The 17,719-nt window shown below is 39.8% G+C and overlaps 1 protein-coding gene across 6 annotated transcripts in view; it reads right to left on the reverse strand.

Moving 5' to 3' along the window:
• PTPRK (protein tyrosine phosphatase receptor type K) overlaps positions 1 to 17,719 on the reverse strand; it is a 546,210-nt gene that overhangs the window by 59,605 nt on the left and 468,886 nt on the right. The window lies entirely within an intron of this gene.

The following is a 17,719-nucleotide window of genomic DNA, read 5'->3' on the forward strand; positions in this document are numbered from 1 at the left end:
CTTTCTTCTGGCACTTTCTGCAAAAAACCTGGCATGCTCAGCAATCCTTCTGTTATCTATAGTTTGTGTGCAACACCCAGACAGAAATTCCTTACATTCCCGTGGTCCTCTGTTTCGCTGATTCAGGAGGTGAACTTCTTGGTTCACACTGAAGTCCAGAGTATCCTCTACTATGGTCTTCGTAGCAATAGCTATTTCAACAGCCTTCTTGAACGTACACCCTGATACTGACAGTAACGTTTTTTGGATTTGGTCATTGTGTACTCCAGACACAAAATTGGTCAAGTAGGGCATTACCCAACTGATAATGTTCTGACAACTTTCTTAGACCAGCAACAAACTGTGCTGCCAACTCACCACTTCCCTAATGCTGCTGATAGAACAGATATCATTCTGCTATTATTGATGGGGCAGGAGTAAAATGTTCCTGCATTGCTGCAGTAATTGTAGTCTATGTGGCAGTTCCAGACATAGTTCGAGCCAACAGATCATGCCACAACCCATCACTGTCTATAAGGTTGAAAATCTCTGTCTGTTGGAATGGAGTTATAAGCTAGAAACCACTCAAAATAGTCAAGGGACGCCACCCATGATTTGCGGTTTTCATCAACCTCACCAACATTGCCCCAAATAGTTGCCATTTCTCCCCTCTCCCGTTGGACTTTGTGCCTTCTGGACTGAAGAGTGGGAAGTGCTCAAACATTTAAAGGGACAGGACCTCACAGTATTCAACTAGTTAATATGTGGATGGTAATTATACTCATCCCTAACAACACATTTCATCTGAAGATCTCAAAACTCTCTATAAATGCTAACTTATGCCTCACAATACACGTGAGGTACAGTAATACAATACCTCCGTTTAACAGATGAAGAAATTGAGGCACAAAAGTCATTAGGTGATCTACTCAAGGTCACACAAGAAGTTTGCAACAAAGCTGAGAGTATAACCCTGGTGTCTTGATTCTCACAGCTGGGCCTTAAATACATCCAGTAAAAACATAGTTTTGTTGCTGCTGGCTGTTGTTTAAATTATCTTAATGCTTTGCTTTGCTCACTCACAGTACATCTGCTGATTTTATATGACAGGCCAATTGTTTTAAATAACTCTACAGGTAAGGAGCAAGTTTAGTAGCTTTAAAGAATACATATGCTTATTGTCTTTCTCTCTGTCAAACTTGTTTTTGCCACACCCGCTCTCTCTCTTTCCCTCTGGATTTGTATTCAGGAGTTCAGACAATTTAAAACTAACAATTTGAATGACAGACATGAAAGGTAAAACAACCCAGTTTACCACTACTTTTTACTATAGCAACAGAGTTTGAATGGATGAGGAATAAATGACACAGTGGTCTTTTCATATCTCCTCTTCTTTCCAAGGCATTCTTTTTTCCCCCCTCTCCTTTTTAATTCGGCCCATTCACAGCGGATTAGCATAACATTTTTTTATGCTTTGAAGGGTTACAACTGTAATCGCTTTACCCCATCATTTTATTTAGAAATTCTGTCTTCAGAGAAGTAATTCGATTAGTCATAACAATCCAAGTTTCATCTAACCAAATAGAAAATTCATTATAAAGCTGTGCTGGTGCATCAGCTTATTTTGAGTGAATGTGAAAAAAATACAGAAAATCAGAGATGTGAATGGCTGGCATGAAAGGAAGAAAACAATCCTTTCTTAACAAAAGGCTCCCAACAAAGGATAAAGTAGCTAGCAGAAATCCTTACTCCTATTGGCACAGTTGTCTCAAGACTAGTAATGACCTACACATTAAAAAGCTCTTAGATTTAAACTGGAGGAGGAAGAAAACAGCCTGTCTTTGACTGGTATTGTAAGAGTGAGTGTGGCCCTATGTGCAAGGAAAGCATATATGACAAAACTTGAGAAGTGTATTGTTCTCTTTGCATAGGCTGAGGAATCAGATGTCAGGATTTTTTATATAATGCCTAGTTTTAATTGCCTATTATCACTTTCAAAAATACTTTAAAGTAAACATCAAATGAACACATGCTAAAAAAGGGAAAAACAAGTATCATTCCTAGCTAAAGACTGGGTAAGGATGATGATAATCTGAGAGAGAGAGAGAGAGCGAACACCTTAGCATTTCCAAAGACTTCTAGTTGTCCTTATGTCCAGAAGCATAAATCTAAGAAAAGCTCTCCTGATTGTGAGACATAAGGACAGCACTTGGGGGCAGTGGCACAGATGCCACAGTTAGGCTTTCGATTTAGAAGTAGAGCGCTCTCTTTTTTCTAGTAAAATGATTTAAGATGCTCAGATATAATGGGATGGAGTTGTAGAAGGCAGCATTTGTTATTTTAGAGATTTAGGAGTATTAGGATCCAGCTGACAAATCTTTAGCTGTTAGAATGGCTTAAGACTGTTTTGAGCATTCTGAATCCATAACTATCTTCTTGATTTTCATTTTTACAGATTTCTGAGGATTTTTGCGCAACATATGGATGGTATTAAGAGCATTAAGGATTTATACATTTGTATTATGATAAAAACACATGAAGGCTGAACTATACACGAGGTTGTGTGTAATCCAGATTCTGCTCATGGTTGAGTTTCACTGTAGATGCAGTCATGGTCTGAGATCATTAAAAGGAGAAAGAAAGAAAAAAAGATTTACATTAATCATACTAACTTCAGGTTTTATTAAAGCAATGTTAAGGCTTTGTGTAGGTTGAGATTACTCATCCCCATCATTAAAATTAATTCACTAAGACGACCTTTGTCTGAATGTGTTTTTTAATTCAATATATAAATTGTTGTTTACTCGTCTCTTTTCTAGCCACAAACTGTTTGGAGTGCTTCCTCCTGGCCACACACACCTCAGGGTTTATTTCAACCTGTTCTCCCCACCACCCTTACAAACTTGTGCAGCTTTGTATTTACAAAAGCATACAATCCTTAGCTCATTCAGCCAAGAAGGGGAGGAGCAGCAGGGAAAGAGTCGGTTCCCCCGGAAGATCTCTTCTGTCTCTGAAATGCCTGCTAGTCTCTCTCCCCCAGTTTGCACATCCTTCCTATGCCTTTTTCACCTCTTGAATAATGGGCTAATTAGCCTTTTGGGCTCTCCTCAGCCTATCCCAATCCACCCATTAGGCACAACTCTCTCCAATAAGGACTATTCCAGGGCAACTACTTGTTGTAGTTGCAATTACCAGAGTGCTACATCAGCTTCTGCTTCCTAGCATTCTGTCTCACTCTTTTTGTAACACTTCCTTTATCATAATTCTGACACTTGCACTTGTATAGCTCCTTTTGTCTTAGGTATCTCTGATGTCTCTATGATAGCACCTTTCAACCCTAAGTTGGAGGAAGCACCTCAAGGTTTTGTCCCAGCTTCATTTCGTCATGTGTCTATCTCTAACATAAGACATGCCGCTTTCTACAACTCATCCCCATAGAATTTACTTTTAGCCACATTTTAAAAATGGGAAAACTGAGCCGATAGGTTAAGGGCCCGACTTTAAGAAAGAAAGGAGAGCCTCAGACACTGCACAAATGTTGACAGCTAATTATTTTTGTAAGCAATGCTTGGTATGTACTTGCAGCTGCAGTAATCGTACTCACTGTGTACGTGCAAATGCCCGTGCATTTCCCCTGTACTCTCTGGGACTCTTTACAAGATTCCAGCTCTAACTGAACTGCCAAACACTGAGGGGGAATTTTATTTCAGAGTCAGGAGAGAACTCAGGGATTTCTCACTTTCAGTCTTATGCTCAGCACAAGTCTCTTACAAAATAGAACTACATATTATACCTTCAAATCCCCACCACTTTTTTATTTGTCAGCTGCTTGCTGAAAATAAAGCAAGACTATTAGCTTTATTGTGAGTACACTGTCAAGTAGACAAGCTATTCTGTTCACAGAAAAGAATGGTGATCTATTGTGCAAATAACTCTGAAATAATTAGAAGAAAGAATGATATAGATTACAATGGAAACAAGATCTATTTATTTAGTAAAGAACTCTCACCAGAAAACTTGAAAAAGATTATGTTTAAAGTGGACGATGTTCAAAAAAATCCACAAAGAACACAATGCTTTTGGGAAAGAAAGTGAGAGAAGTGTCACAACAAAACATGAAAGTGTGCATTAATATTTTATATTTCCCATGGAAACGCAGCAACATGCCTTCAGAGATGTTTAACCAAGTTGAAAATAAGTTGCAGAAATGTTCACATCACAGGCTAAATTCTAGCTGACTTTTGTTTACTCAATGATTTGATCGCAGTATTTTTCAGTGTTGATTATGATGATTTCTCTTTTTTCTCACTTTGCTGTAAAATATCTAGTTAGGCATCCAGTCAGGAGATAAAGAACATATAGTTTTCAAAATGAGCGCTATGGTGAGATAAGTAAAACCTCTAACAGACAACACAGTTATTAGTTAAAAAAATTATTTTACAAGAAAATGACCAAGTTCAAAGTTAGTATGAAGAGAAAGTTCTAAAGTATGTATGCACACTTTATATTCTAGTGATTTGTCACTCTTGTTTCTATCTTTAAATGATTACATGTGATTTGATAGGTAATATCTTCTGCAAGTAGAACTCAAGATATTGTAAGTTGGTTCTAACTACTATAATAGCCAGTAAATATCACAGAAAATGACTAGGTGTTAAGAAGAAAAAAAGCAAGGAACTTCAACCTGTCACTTGAGGAAGAATAGGTATAGCATGATTTAAATGGCAAAACACAAAAGAACATAATACTATATTATAGTTTCCTCCTAGCCCAGAGTATTGGTAATGACAAAAGTCTTTCACCTTCAGGATGTTAGTCTGAATCCAAACCAGCTCTGCAGAGACTAAAAGTGATTACCATCTGAGGCCATTCAATGGGTTATGCGAAAAAAATGTGCCTCAGTTCATTTGCTAAGAACTGGAGCTGGATCACTGAAACTTTTGAGGTGCTTCCTTCTACACAGGATTGAAGTATAAGGGCAGAGTGATACACTTGCTCAGTAGCTGCTGGTGCTGTATCTGTTATGCCGGTAAACAGAAAAATCAGGCACCAGGATAGCCATCTTTTGAATACACTAAAATAATTAAATTATATTATTTTATTTTTAACAAAAAAGGGAACTTATGTAGTAAACTGTCCATTAAGATACAGACCCACTGATGAGAGAAGTTAAAGAATAAAGTTATTATTTAATTGCTTGTTACATTAACTACTCAAAATAAAAAAGCCTGGATATTTCTTCATTACATTCTTCATCATTATGTGGCCCATGGAGTCAACAATGCTAAATTTCCCCTTGATATAGTAGAAAGGGGGCAGCTGGCAGAGCACTCTCCACAAGGACCCCAGGACTCTGGAATGCACTCCTGATCATAGTCCAAAATAGCCTAGATTTTCTGACTTTCAGGGCACACTCCAGGGCCTATTTGTTTTGCTTTGATGAGCAATATGTGGGTTATTGGTATGAGGGTAATATGTGTGCTGCTACTTGGTAGAAAGGGTGAGCTGATTGAGTTGCATTTTGTTTTCATAATTTTAAATAATTGGCTGGATGTTTTGAGTCAGTGTATGGATGCTCCTTAATTATTCTAAATCCTGAGAACAATAAACGAGATAGCATAGTTCTCTCTTTCAAATCTAGAGGATCGTAAGTATTCTCAAACTCTATCAAAAATGCATGCAGATACCTTTATCCTAACACTGGGTTGAAAGGGTAATGGCTCTATAACAGACTTTAACATAGTAAACTCATATACAAATCCTGGCTTTTGTTATGACCAACAGTGAACTATTACATGTTCAGTGAGCTACTAAGGCCTTATGAAATCAAATGCCCGTGTCCTAGGCATATGGAGAATTGTTTGTTTGTAACTTATGAGTAAGGTTAAGATTCTGTCATGGTTATTTTTATAAAAATCAAGCACAGGTCACGGGCAATAAACAAAAATTCATGGAAGCCTGCAACCTGTTCCTGACTTTTACTAAAAATACCTGGAGGTGGGGGACAAACAGAACGCTGCAGGGCTCGCAGCTGCTCCAGCCCTGCCGCTGAACCTGGTGCAGGGACTGACTGCTGCTCCTAAAGTCGTAATGGGACTGACCCAAGCTCGGCTGCTGCTTCAGCGGGCCAGGACTGGCCACTGGTCAGCTGCTTGGTGGCCCCAGGGCTGGCCCCCGGTCAGCTGTCTGGTGGCCCCAGGAGCTGCCAGCTGCTACAGGCTTGCCCCAAAAGAACTCACAGAGGTCCTGGAAAATCATGGAATACGTGACATCCATGACTGTGTATTTGTTGGTTGTTTTTAAGGCAAATCAAATAATGTAATTTAATCAAATTCAGATCTACAGCAGTTCTCTGCACTGGCTTCTCGAAATAAATTACAACAGGATTTGTACTTCTGGGGAAACACTAGATTTTTCAGCTAACTCCACTCCAGTGCTATGACAATACAACAAAACTACAATAAGGTAGTTCCAGAGCTTCTAAAAAATTCTATTCGGATACCTTGCTTAGATTCATCCCGTCTACAACAATGGAATTATAACAAGTTAATAACCTTTGTTACCATACAACTATCTATACAAATTTTTAGCTCTTTGAGCTCATAAGAAAATTTTAATTATCCACAACCACAATACATTTGAAATTTACTTATTTAAATAACACCATTTGATCTGGCTAAAGAATGTCAGCCTCCAGAGATTATTTACAGCAAATAAGGAACCCTCCATCATGGCAACCAGCTTACTTGCTCTCTAGATCTGGACATGCACATTTCTTATTCTACTATGTAGTCTAAATTAAATTACTATACAGTGGGTGCACAACTGGTTGAAAATCAATGGTTTGCTGTCAAACTGAGAGGACATACCTAGTGGGGTTCCATAGCGGTCTGTCCTGGGTCTAGTACTATTCAATATTTTCATTAGTGACTTGGATAGTAGAGTGGAAAGTATGCTTATAAAATCTGTGAATGACATCAACCTGGGAGGGGATGCTACCATTCTGGATTAGAATTCAAAACAATCATGACAAACAGGAGAACTGATTTGAAATCAACGAGATGAAAATCAATTATGACAAATGCAAAGTACTACACTTAGGAAGGAAAAATCAAATGAACAAACACAAAATGGGGAATCACTGAGCAAGCTAGGCAGTTGTACTGCAGAAAAGGATCAAATGTTATAGTGCATCACAAACTGAATGAGAGTCAACAATGCGATGCAGGTGTGAAAAAGGCTAATATTATTCTGGGGCATATTAAGAGGGTTAGTATTAGGGTTATATGTAAGTACTGGGAGGTAATTGTCCCACTGTACTTGGCATTGGTGAGGCCTCACCGGGAGTACTATGGGCACCACACTTTAAGAAAGATGTAGACAAATAGGAGAGAGTCTAGAGGAGTACTACTGATAGAATGATAGATAAAATGATAGAAGGTTCAGAAAACCTGAACTAAGAGGAAAGATTAAAAATACTGCACATGTTTATTCTTGAGAAAAGAAAACTGAGGGGGGAGGAAGGGAGTGGGGGGGGGGGGGCAGAAGAACCTGATGACAGTCTTCAAATATGTTAATGGCTGTTATAAAGAGTAAGGTGATCAATTAGTCTCCATGTCCACTGAAGGTAGGACAAGAAGTGAAAGCACTGGAATAATCTTCTAAGGGAGCTTGTGGAATCCCCGTTCTTGGAGGTTTTCAAGAATAGCTTAGACAAACACCTTTTATGGGATGGTCTAGATTTTCCTGGTCCTCCCTCAGTGCAGGAGGCTGTACTAGTTGACTTCTTGAGATCTCTTCCAGTCCTACATTTCGATGATCTTCAAGCACAGGATTGTAAGGGACTGAAAGTTCAAAAGTTGGTAACAGCAAAAAAAGACTTTCACCTCTAGGTCTCTGTTTCACAATCAGCTCATGCTGTTAGAGATAAATCTGATTAACCCAGGTAGTTAATTAGTAGAGTGGAGATGCCTAGACCACATTGCCATGCTGGAGCTGTTTTGTAGATGGAAGATTCATGTATTCTGGGTTCTCAATCCAATACATTTCACAAGCACTCCAGAATTTAGCAAATTTAATTAAATGCTCTCCAGTGGCAGCAGGGAGGCAAAATTAGGAAGAATTAAGATGTGAAATTCAATCTCCTGGGTAGCATGGTGGATCAAGTAGCTGCAAACAGAATGGAAACTAGCCAACAGCCTTTCTAAATCTTGGAGAACTGTCAAATTCTAATCCACTCAGTATTAGATCTTTATCAAGGATAGGAAGTGAGAGACTCTAAAGAACTAAGCTAGATAACTAAATAGAAAATCTGTTAATCTCTACAGAAAATAACGGTAAAAATGTATTGAATTACCAGTACTTCTAGAGTTTGTTAGACTCCTATAGAATGCAATCTGTTCACTTTAAAACAGGCAGGATATCCAGCTTTCACAGATTCTGAGGAATTAGGAAACAGAGGTTTAGTCTGAGGTTGCCTCAACTCAGGCCTTGTCTCTACTACACAATTAAGTTGACCTATGTTAGATCAATGTAGAGACACCGCAGTAATTACTGTCCATACTATCCTCCTTCTGTTGGTGGTGCATGTCCTCACCAGGAGTGCTTGCGCTGACTTAAGTGGGGCAAGTGTGGGGGGACTGACAGCCCTAGCAGTGACCCCCTTTGCTGGGTGCTGACAGCCCGAGCTGTCGGCTCTGTGCGCCCCACTGCCAGGCACTTATAGCAGCTCTGAGCTCTGCACGGAACCCACAGCCCAGGCTGTTAGCACCTGGCAGCAGGGCTGTGTGTGGAGCCCATGTGGGCAGCAGGGCTCATAGCTATGAGCTTCGTGGGATTCTGAGAGGCGATGTAAGTAACACAGTGTCGACACAGACATTGTGTCACCCTATCTACATCAATCTAAGTGATATGCCTCTTGTGGAGATGGACTTATTAATTTGGTGTAGAGGGGCACTTACATCGGCGGGAGCAGTAGGGCAGACACTTACAGAGTTAGGTCGACATAACCTGTCTTCAGTCAACCTAACCATGCAGTGTAGACCTGACCTAAGTGTTTCCTAATGTAATCGATCAGGCAGACAATTAAACATCCAAACATTGTTCTCATACATAAAAGATATACTTTTTTTTTTAAATGTTGTGGTCAGCATATAACCTTATGATACAACTACCTAATGTACCTTTATAATGCCACAGGAATTAAATCCAGATTTTTTTCAAGATGGGACAAATGGCAGCCATTTCACAATCATGGACCTAACCAGTAGGAAATTCCCATGTCAAAGATTACTGGAAAATAGTCAGAGATAAAGTAGCTAAGATTGTAGTTTTTCTGTCACTGTTCAATGTTCTCAACGCCAAGGAATACAACTGAAAAATCTGTATTTTAGCCAGGCCTTAGCTGGTGGTTTATGGCTCTCCTAACTGTCCCAGCATTTTGGAAAACCCTATTTTGAAAGTGAGATAGGGACAAGGATGCAAAGAGGGTAGGGATGTAAGAAAAAAGGCAAGGAATGCTGAAAGAAAATGGGTGCAAGTAAGGGAAGGGAATTAAAAATAAAGGAGATGAGGGAATAGAATGTCAGACATTTTATGTTTACTACTTATCACAAGTACTAGCAAATAGCAATACTGATACAAAAGGTCAGTTTAGTAATATGTCTACATTAACGGAATCAAATGTTACCTATCTCATGGAAAACTTTGAAGATAGGAAGTCTGGTACTTTTTGCAATGTCTAAATTATTATATTTAAAGTGCTAATCAATAAAAAGGGGAATAAGGACAACCAAGGGAATTACAGACCAGTCAGTTTAACTTCAGTACCCGGAAAGACAATGGAGCAAAGAATTAAGCAATCAATTGCAAACACCTAGAAGATAATAAAGTGATAAGAATAGTCAGCATGGATTTGTCAAGAACAAATCATGTCAAATCAACCTAATAGCTTTCTTTCACCAGCTTTGAGGATAGGGTGAAGGAGTAGATATGGTATATCTTGACTTTAATAAGCCTTTTTATATTGTCTTGCATGACCTTCTCATAAACAAACTAGGGAAATACAACCTACATGGAGCTACTATAAGGTGGATTCATAAGTGATTGGAAAATGTTCCCAGAGAGTAATCATCAGTGATTCACAGTCAACAAGGAAGAGCACATTAAGTGGGGTCCTGCAAGGGCTGGTCCTGTTCAATATCTTCATCAATGATTTAGATAATGGCATAGAGAGTACACTTATAAAGTCTGAGCATATCATCAAGCTGGGAGTGCTTGTAAATACTTTGGAGGATAGGATTAAAATTCAAAATAATCTGAACAAACTGGAGTAATGGTCTGAAGTAAACAGGATGAAATTTAACAAGGACAAATGCAAAGTACTCCACTTCGGAGAGAATAATCACTTGCACACGTACAAAATGGGAATTGAGTCTCTAGGAAGGAGTACAGCAGAAAGGGATCTAGGGGTAATAGTGGATCACAAGCTAAATATGTGTGAACAGTATAACACTACTGCATAAAAAGGAAATATCATTTTAGGATGTATTAGCAGGAATGTTGTAAGCAAGACACAAGACGTAATTCTTCTGCTCCACTCCGCACTAATTAAGCCTCAGCTGAAGTATTATGTCCAGTTCTGGGTGCAATGTTTCAGGAAAGATGTGGACAAATTGGAGAAAGTCCAGAGAAGAGAAACAAAAGTGATTAAAGGTCTAGAAAACATGACCTATGAGGGAAGATCGAAAAAACTGGGTTTGTTTAGTTTGGAGAAGAGAAGACTGAGGGTGGACATGATTAACAGTTGTCAAGTACATAAAAGGAAGAAGGAGAAAAAATGTTCCCTTTAACCTCTGGGGATAGGACGAGAAGCAACGGACTTAAATTGCAGCAAGAGTGATTTAGGTTGGACATTAGGAAAAACTTCCTAACTGTCAGAGTAATTAAGCAATGGAATAAATTGTAGTTAAGCACTGGAATAAATTGCCTAGGGAAGTTGTGAAATGTCCATCACTGGAGATTTTAAAGAGCAGGTTAGACAAACACCTGTCAGGAATGGTCTAGATAATATTTAGAACTGCCTTGAATGCAGGGGACTGGACTAGAAGACCTCTTGAGGTCCCTTCCAGTCCTATACTTCTATGATTTATGACTCTATCCACTTCTGTTGACCACAGTGGATGTGGCTCATTCAGTGTCCACCATCTGACCTATGCCAGAAAATCCTCATTTCTGCTGTTATAGGCACAGTATTTTAAATAATATAATATTAGTGCATTTCTGAGGCTTGCAAATGTGGCTTCCTTCCTGTCATGGTGGTTCAGACCCAGAACTAAAGTTTACCAAACCTTCATCCTAGAGCCATCACTTCCTTCCTACAACCCCCAAAACCTTCATTGACCCCACCACCATACTGTTTATAGCATCACCATTGCAAGTAGCTTCTCTTGGAGCAATAGAGAAATAAGTCACTCAGTTAAAGCCATGTGTGTTACAATCACAAAATCCTGCAGGACCCAGGCATAACACATACCACAATGTTGCTATATTGCTCTTAACACCAAAAAAAATCCAAAAGTTCATTCTTTAACTCCAGAGCTCCTATGTAGACCTTTGTCAATTTACAGGACAACATAATATGGAGCCCTAGTATTACTTTTATTTATTTTTATTCTCTTATTGCACCTAAGAAGATAGAAAATGTGAAACACTGTATATTTGTTTAAAAAACATTTGAAAATCAAGGAAAGCTAATATTGATTAATATTTGGACTCAAAATCTAGTAGATTCTAATTTATAGGGGTTGATTTTTTTAATACATTGAAGTCAAGCAAAGTTACAAAATATGTGCTTCAAAAATGTAATATGTACAAAAATAAATTAAGCTTAATGTTGGAATTTATGTTTCTGCAAAATGCAGTTGACTATTCAACTTGTTTTAAAATGGTTTAAAAATAAAATTTCCCTGAGAAAGTTATTGGATTCACTCAAAATGCAATCCGATTCAACTAAAAGCGATAAATTGGGGCTTCTGATTAAAAATGCAGTAGTAAAACCCACAGTCTCTGGGAGGAGAAAAAGACCTGGAATTACTTGTGCTTATACCTGTTCTAGAACATAATGCACTCAGTGCTCTCTGGCAATATTAAACAGCTCAGCTTCAGTTGATGGACAGTTTTATAAAGGGGATTAGAGACAGGAAGAAGTCTAATGTAGAGTGTTATCTTCACCTCAGTACCATGCAAGGCTCGATGTCTAGCCGGCAGCCAGTCACAATCGGGGTGCCCCAGGGGTCAGTCCTGGGGCCAGTTTTGCTCAACATCTTCATTAATGATCTGGAGGATGGGATAGATTGCACCCTCAGCAAGTTTGCAGATGACACTAAGCTAGGGGGAGTGGTAGATACCCTGGAAGGTAGGGATAGGATACAGAGTGACCTAGACAAATTGGAGGATTGGGCCAAAAGAAATCTGATGAGGTTCAACAAGGACAAGTGCAGAGTTCTGCACTTATGACGGAAGAATCCCATGCACAGCTACAGACTGGGGACCGACGAGCTAGGCAGCAGTTCTGCAGAAAAGGACTTGGGGTTACAGTGGATAAGAAGCTGGATATGAGTCAGCAGTGTGCCCTAGTTGCCAAGAAGGCTAATAGCATATTGGGCTGCATTAGTAGAAGCATTGCCAGCAGATCGAGAGAAGTGATTATTCCCCTCTATTCGGCATTGGTGAGGACGCATTTGAAGTATTGTGTCCAGTTTTGGGCCCCCCACTACAAAAAGGATGTGGAGAAGTTGGAGAGAGTCCAGCAGAAGGCAACAAAAATGAATAGGGGGCTGGAGCACAGGACTTATGAGGAGAGACTGAGGGAACTAGGCTTGTCTAGTCTGCAAAAGAGAAGAATGAGGGGGGATTTGATAGCAGCCTTTAACTACCTGAAAGAGGGTTCCAGGGAGGATTAAGCTAGGCTGTTCTCAACGGTAGTAGATGACAGAACAAGGAGCAATGGTCTCAAGTTGCAGTGGGGGAGGACTAGCTTGGATATTAGGAAAAAGTTTTTCACTAGGAGGGTGGTGAAGCACTGGAATGGGTTACCTAGGGAGGTGGTGGAATCTCCATTTTTAGAGGTTTTTAAGCTGCGGCTTGACAAAGCCCTGGCTGGGATGATTTAGCTGAGGTTAGTCCTGCTTCGAGCAGAAGGCTGGACTAGATGACCTCCTGAGGTCCCTTCCAACTCTATGATTCTATGATTCTGATTCTATTTCTGTCTCTTGCTCTTCATTACTTGTGATTGTGTGTGTAAATCAGAGTAATTTGATTTCACATTACTCACCTCAGAGAATACCTCAAGCATCAAAAGGTACTAGGTAATTTAGAGATTACTGTTGAATTTCCTGAAAGGAATCCATAAATTGCGGAGACGAGCATGTAAAGAACAAGTGTCAAATGCAGCTCTCCCATCAGCATTTCTAATTAACTGGCATTTTCTTCTATCTGTATGAACTAAACATGCCTACAGATGGACAGATTGAATAATGTTGCCTGAACTAGCAACACAAACTGAAACTGCAAGGAAACATTCTTTTGGGTTAGAGTTCATATTTAAAAAAATAAAATGAACGCTGAACTGTATTTGTTATTTTAAACATCTTGGAACTGGACTACCAATCCCACCATTTACACAGTAGTTATTTCTTGCTATAGTTGCTTCATCCTAATTTAATTTTATGATTTTTCCCCAGTTTTATAACACTTATAAGCTAGACAAAATACCTGTAACAGTATTAGTGTAAAACTTGGCATCCTGATAACTGACGATCAGTCTGTAATATATTGCCTCATCTATTTTCTGGCTATTAACAGTTAGTTGTCCCGTTTGTCCTCTTAAATTGTCTATTTACATGCTAAATTATTTGAAGTATCATTCTTCTCCGGCTGTTTTAATTTAGTTTCCTTTCATTTGCAGCTGACACAATTTAAAATGGTAAAATGAAATGCCATCACACAGCACGATGGTGAAAAGGCATGGAAATCCAAAATGTGACAAATCAGTAATAACATACTTCATAGTTTTTAATGGCCTTGGCCGATACTGCAGCTGAGGTATGTACACTCAATCATCCTTTATTCACTCATCTGTCAATACTTTGGTTAAGCAGGTTCAAGTATCATTTATTCCTTATAATTTATACAGTGATAAGTATGTTCAGTGCTGTCTGTGTAACAGTTGAACTTTGCCCCCAAAATTAATTTTGGTAAGTTGCTCACACTTTGAAAAATTACATGCCGAACTTTTGCTGACGTTAAATGTACATTGTAACACATTCTTTTCTCTTCTGCTTTCCTAATCAAGAGAACTATTGCCTTATTTTCCATACTTTGAAAAATTTACATTGCACCTAAGGAAGTTACAAGACTGCCTTTGTTTCTGGTTAGTGACTAAGTAGGGAGTTGTAAGACTGAAATTGGAGACTGTGTATATTACTACCCAGATCTGAAAACTGCTGTGACCGAGAACGCTTTTCCTTGGGGTAGGGGGAGGAGCAGTGAAGTCATGGGTAGAATGCACGCTGAGTGTGTGAGTGTAATGGGTTTAAAGAAGACAGAAAGGGCGGGGGGGGCGGCGGCTCAGGTTCACAATGTAAGAGTCCCCATGTAATCCAAGAAGTTCATCTTGCATATTTTAATACTTCAAACACTAAATAACCCTCTCATCTTACCCTATAATTTTTTTCAAGATATACCAAAGGTAGTGTGGTGCTTTAGAGGTGACAAGACAACATCTTGTAGAGGAGTTCGTGCTCCAATCAGCTCATTTTGTTATTTAGGAAATTTAAGATGCCATTGTGTCCAAAATGAAGATACTCCGATTTAATTTCAATGACCCTCATTAGTTGGTTATCAATTAAAAAAACAAGTTAATCAATGGTTATAGGAAAGATGCATCACTGGAAACCCTTTGAACTCAATTCATGGCATGCAACATATTAGCATGAATCACATTATGAGCCAGCAAAAAGAAAATAGCCACTAGAATAATTTCACTAAGAAAGTTAAATTAAAGATTAACTTTTTCAGGGATTTTCGGTTCTTCATATAACAGAGCAAGACATAGCTAGCATTATGAAGTTATATTTCTACCATCCTTACATCCTAAAACAATAGTGTGTAAAGTAACAGCTGTAAATTGACTGACCACATATTCATAAGGCAAAACAGAAAGATTAGTTTCAACCAGTCCTTTGAATTAGGCAAAAAAGGACTACATTCTCTGCATTCCAGAAACATTGCTTTGTACCCTAAACTTTAAGTAGGGTGCAAGTCCATTTCACAGGTGAAATGTTCCTTAATTTTATATGGATTTTTTTTAAAACTAATTAAAAAAACCCAACACCACTTTTCACAAAGTTCAACAATAAGGCTCAATTTGATGGACTAACTGCAGGTTGCTTAAAGTCACAAGACATGGCACTGAGAGCTGCACAAAACTTTGTAATAAAATCTAGTTCAAATGTATTGGATTCACAGTGGATGCACTGATTCTATTGGCAACATACTGGGCACAGTGAAACACTTCTGATTTCCCTGTGAATGTATTCATTTCAGTGAAATAAAATACTCTAGCTGGAAAAGTTGAACAGGAATTAGCTGGACATTTCTGAGGGCTATGATCTAAAACAAACTAAAGAGATTAACCAGGTTATTCAGTCATATATTTAAGACAGTCTGATATATTAACAATTTAAAAATAGAAATACATTGTATGATATTTTAAGTATTTTTTCTCTCAGGGACCTCAAACTATATAATTAATTTTACCGTAGAAAACATGGCAAAAGTTTAAACTGATTCAAAATTTTAATTGCATTTTCAGTGGGCATAGTTCTGACATCTGGCAATGCTGGTGCTCCAAGAAGACTTGGTTCAGCCATGGTTATGCAGCCAAAAATCATACTAATGAGCCACATTCACAGAATTTTTACTACAGGAGAGATGTTCACACAAGCAGCCACCGGATGGGAATCCTATTGTTGTGCATGTTGCTGTGAGATCAACTGACAGGGGATGGTAAAGTAGAAAGCAATCTTTCATGTCACTTCTCCTACCTCATCACCCAATTGAGTCAATTTTGCATTGTGTTGGAACAGTTTTAGTGATATATTATGAAACTGTTTACCCCCTTTACCACTTCCTGAAATCTTCTAGAATATTTCAGAACTTTTAAAAGATCTCCCCATGCCTAAATCACAGCAACATATACATATTGGTACATAAATATTTGTTCATGATAATAATTTATTACAGTTCAAACATTCAATTTTGTCTGGTAAACAAAAGAAAGCTAACTGATTTATTTTTTGCAGAAGACTTAGCTCATCATTTAACTCCCCTACTTCTATTATCTTCATTCATTTGAAGAAAATATTATACTAATTTGTCTTGAGAAGTACGTGTTCCTTTCCAGGTTCTGGAGAAAACTTTTTGTGGCTACCACATAAGAGGTAAACACACCATGAGCTTTTAATTGGATCAGCTACTGGATCACGGAAGCGATGGAAAAAAATGGTGCCAATATGCTACTGTAAACTGAACCTCCCTGTCTGTTCAAACCCAAAGTTGATTTAATGTTGTACATCACTGTGTGATGCAAACAGATATAGCAGAAGTTGCACTAGGCTTCTGAGGAGTTCTGTTCCAGCATTAACGGAGTCCCTCATTGTTTAAACCATAGTTTCTCAACCTGTGGTACGCGAACCCCTGAGGGTACGCAAGACACAGGCAGGGGGTACGCGGTGAAAAATCCAGTGAAGGGAGGTGAGTGGCAGCTGCCGACTTCTGGGAAAGCCAGGTTGCAGCCGCCTGCTTCCCGCCCAGTCCCAGCTGGGAGGTAGACGGCAAACGCCCCAGTCCTGTGAAGCTGAGCAGCAGCCGCCGGCTTTTTGAGACGCTGGGAGGCAGCCGGAGGCTTGGGCAGCAGCCACTGGCTTTTTGGGAAGCCAGACAGCAGCCACCCGGTCCTGTCTGGTCCCAGCTCCCAGGTGGGTGCCCAGTAGCAACCTTCTGCACCATGCAAGCTGGGCTCGCAGCTTGGTGGCTGCCACCCGCGGCCCGGCTCTGAGCCGAGAGACAGCCTCCCATGCCTCAGTTTGAAGATGGGCAGCTGCTTCCTGCCTACATCCCCGGGTCCAAGCCTGTGCAGAAGTCTCCTCTGCTCCAGTTTGGAGCAGGTGGCAGTCGCCCACCTCCTGGGCTGGCAGCCAGAGGGCAGCCGACTGCAACTTGCCCAGGGGGCAGCTCCCCTCCTCGGCTCAAAGCCTGGTGCCCAGAAAGCCAGGCGGAGAGCCCAGCAGCTTGCCCAGTCCTGGAGCCGGGCTTTACCAGCAGGCTTACTTGTCAATTTTCACAGCCCCAGATTTTACCAGTATAAAAATGTTAAGAGGGACCCACACAGTGTGATTTGCCCCAGGTCCGCACCACCCTGGGGATGGTCATGGGGAGCGCTGCTATCCACTCTGGTGGGCTGCTAGAGCCTGCTCATACCTCAAAAGGTCCCACATGTGTGAGGAGAACACCACGTGACCCCGCCATCAGGCCATAGTGATTGGCAGGCATTGATCTTTACTCCTTTATGGAGGAAGGGGAGGAGGAAGGAGGGGAGAAACAGCAGGGGATTTTGTGATCTGCCACAGCCACACAGCACTGCAGAACTCAGAACTCTCCTGCTTTATGGGAAATACAG

Source organism: Emydura macquarii, unplaced genomic scaffold (genome assembly GCF_026122565.2).
Source record: "Emydura macquarii macquarii isolate MOO-44397 ecotype Brisbane River unplaced genomic scaffold, CSIRO-AGI_Emac_v2 contig_1146, whole genome shotgun sequence".
Lineage (NCBI taxonomy): Eukaryota > Metazoa > Chordata > Testudines > Chelidae > Emydura > Emydura macquarii.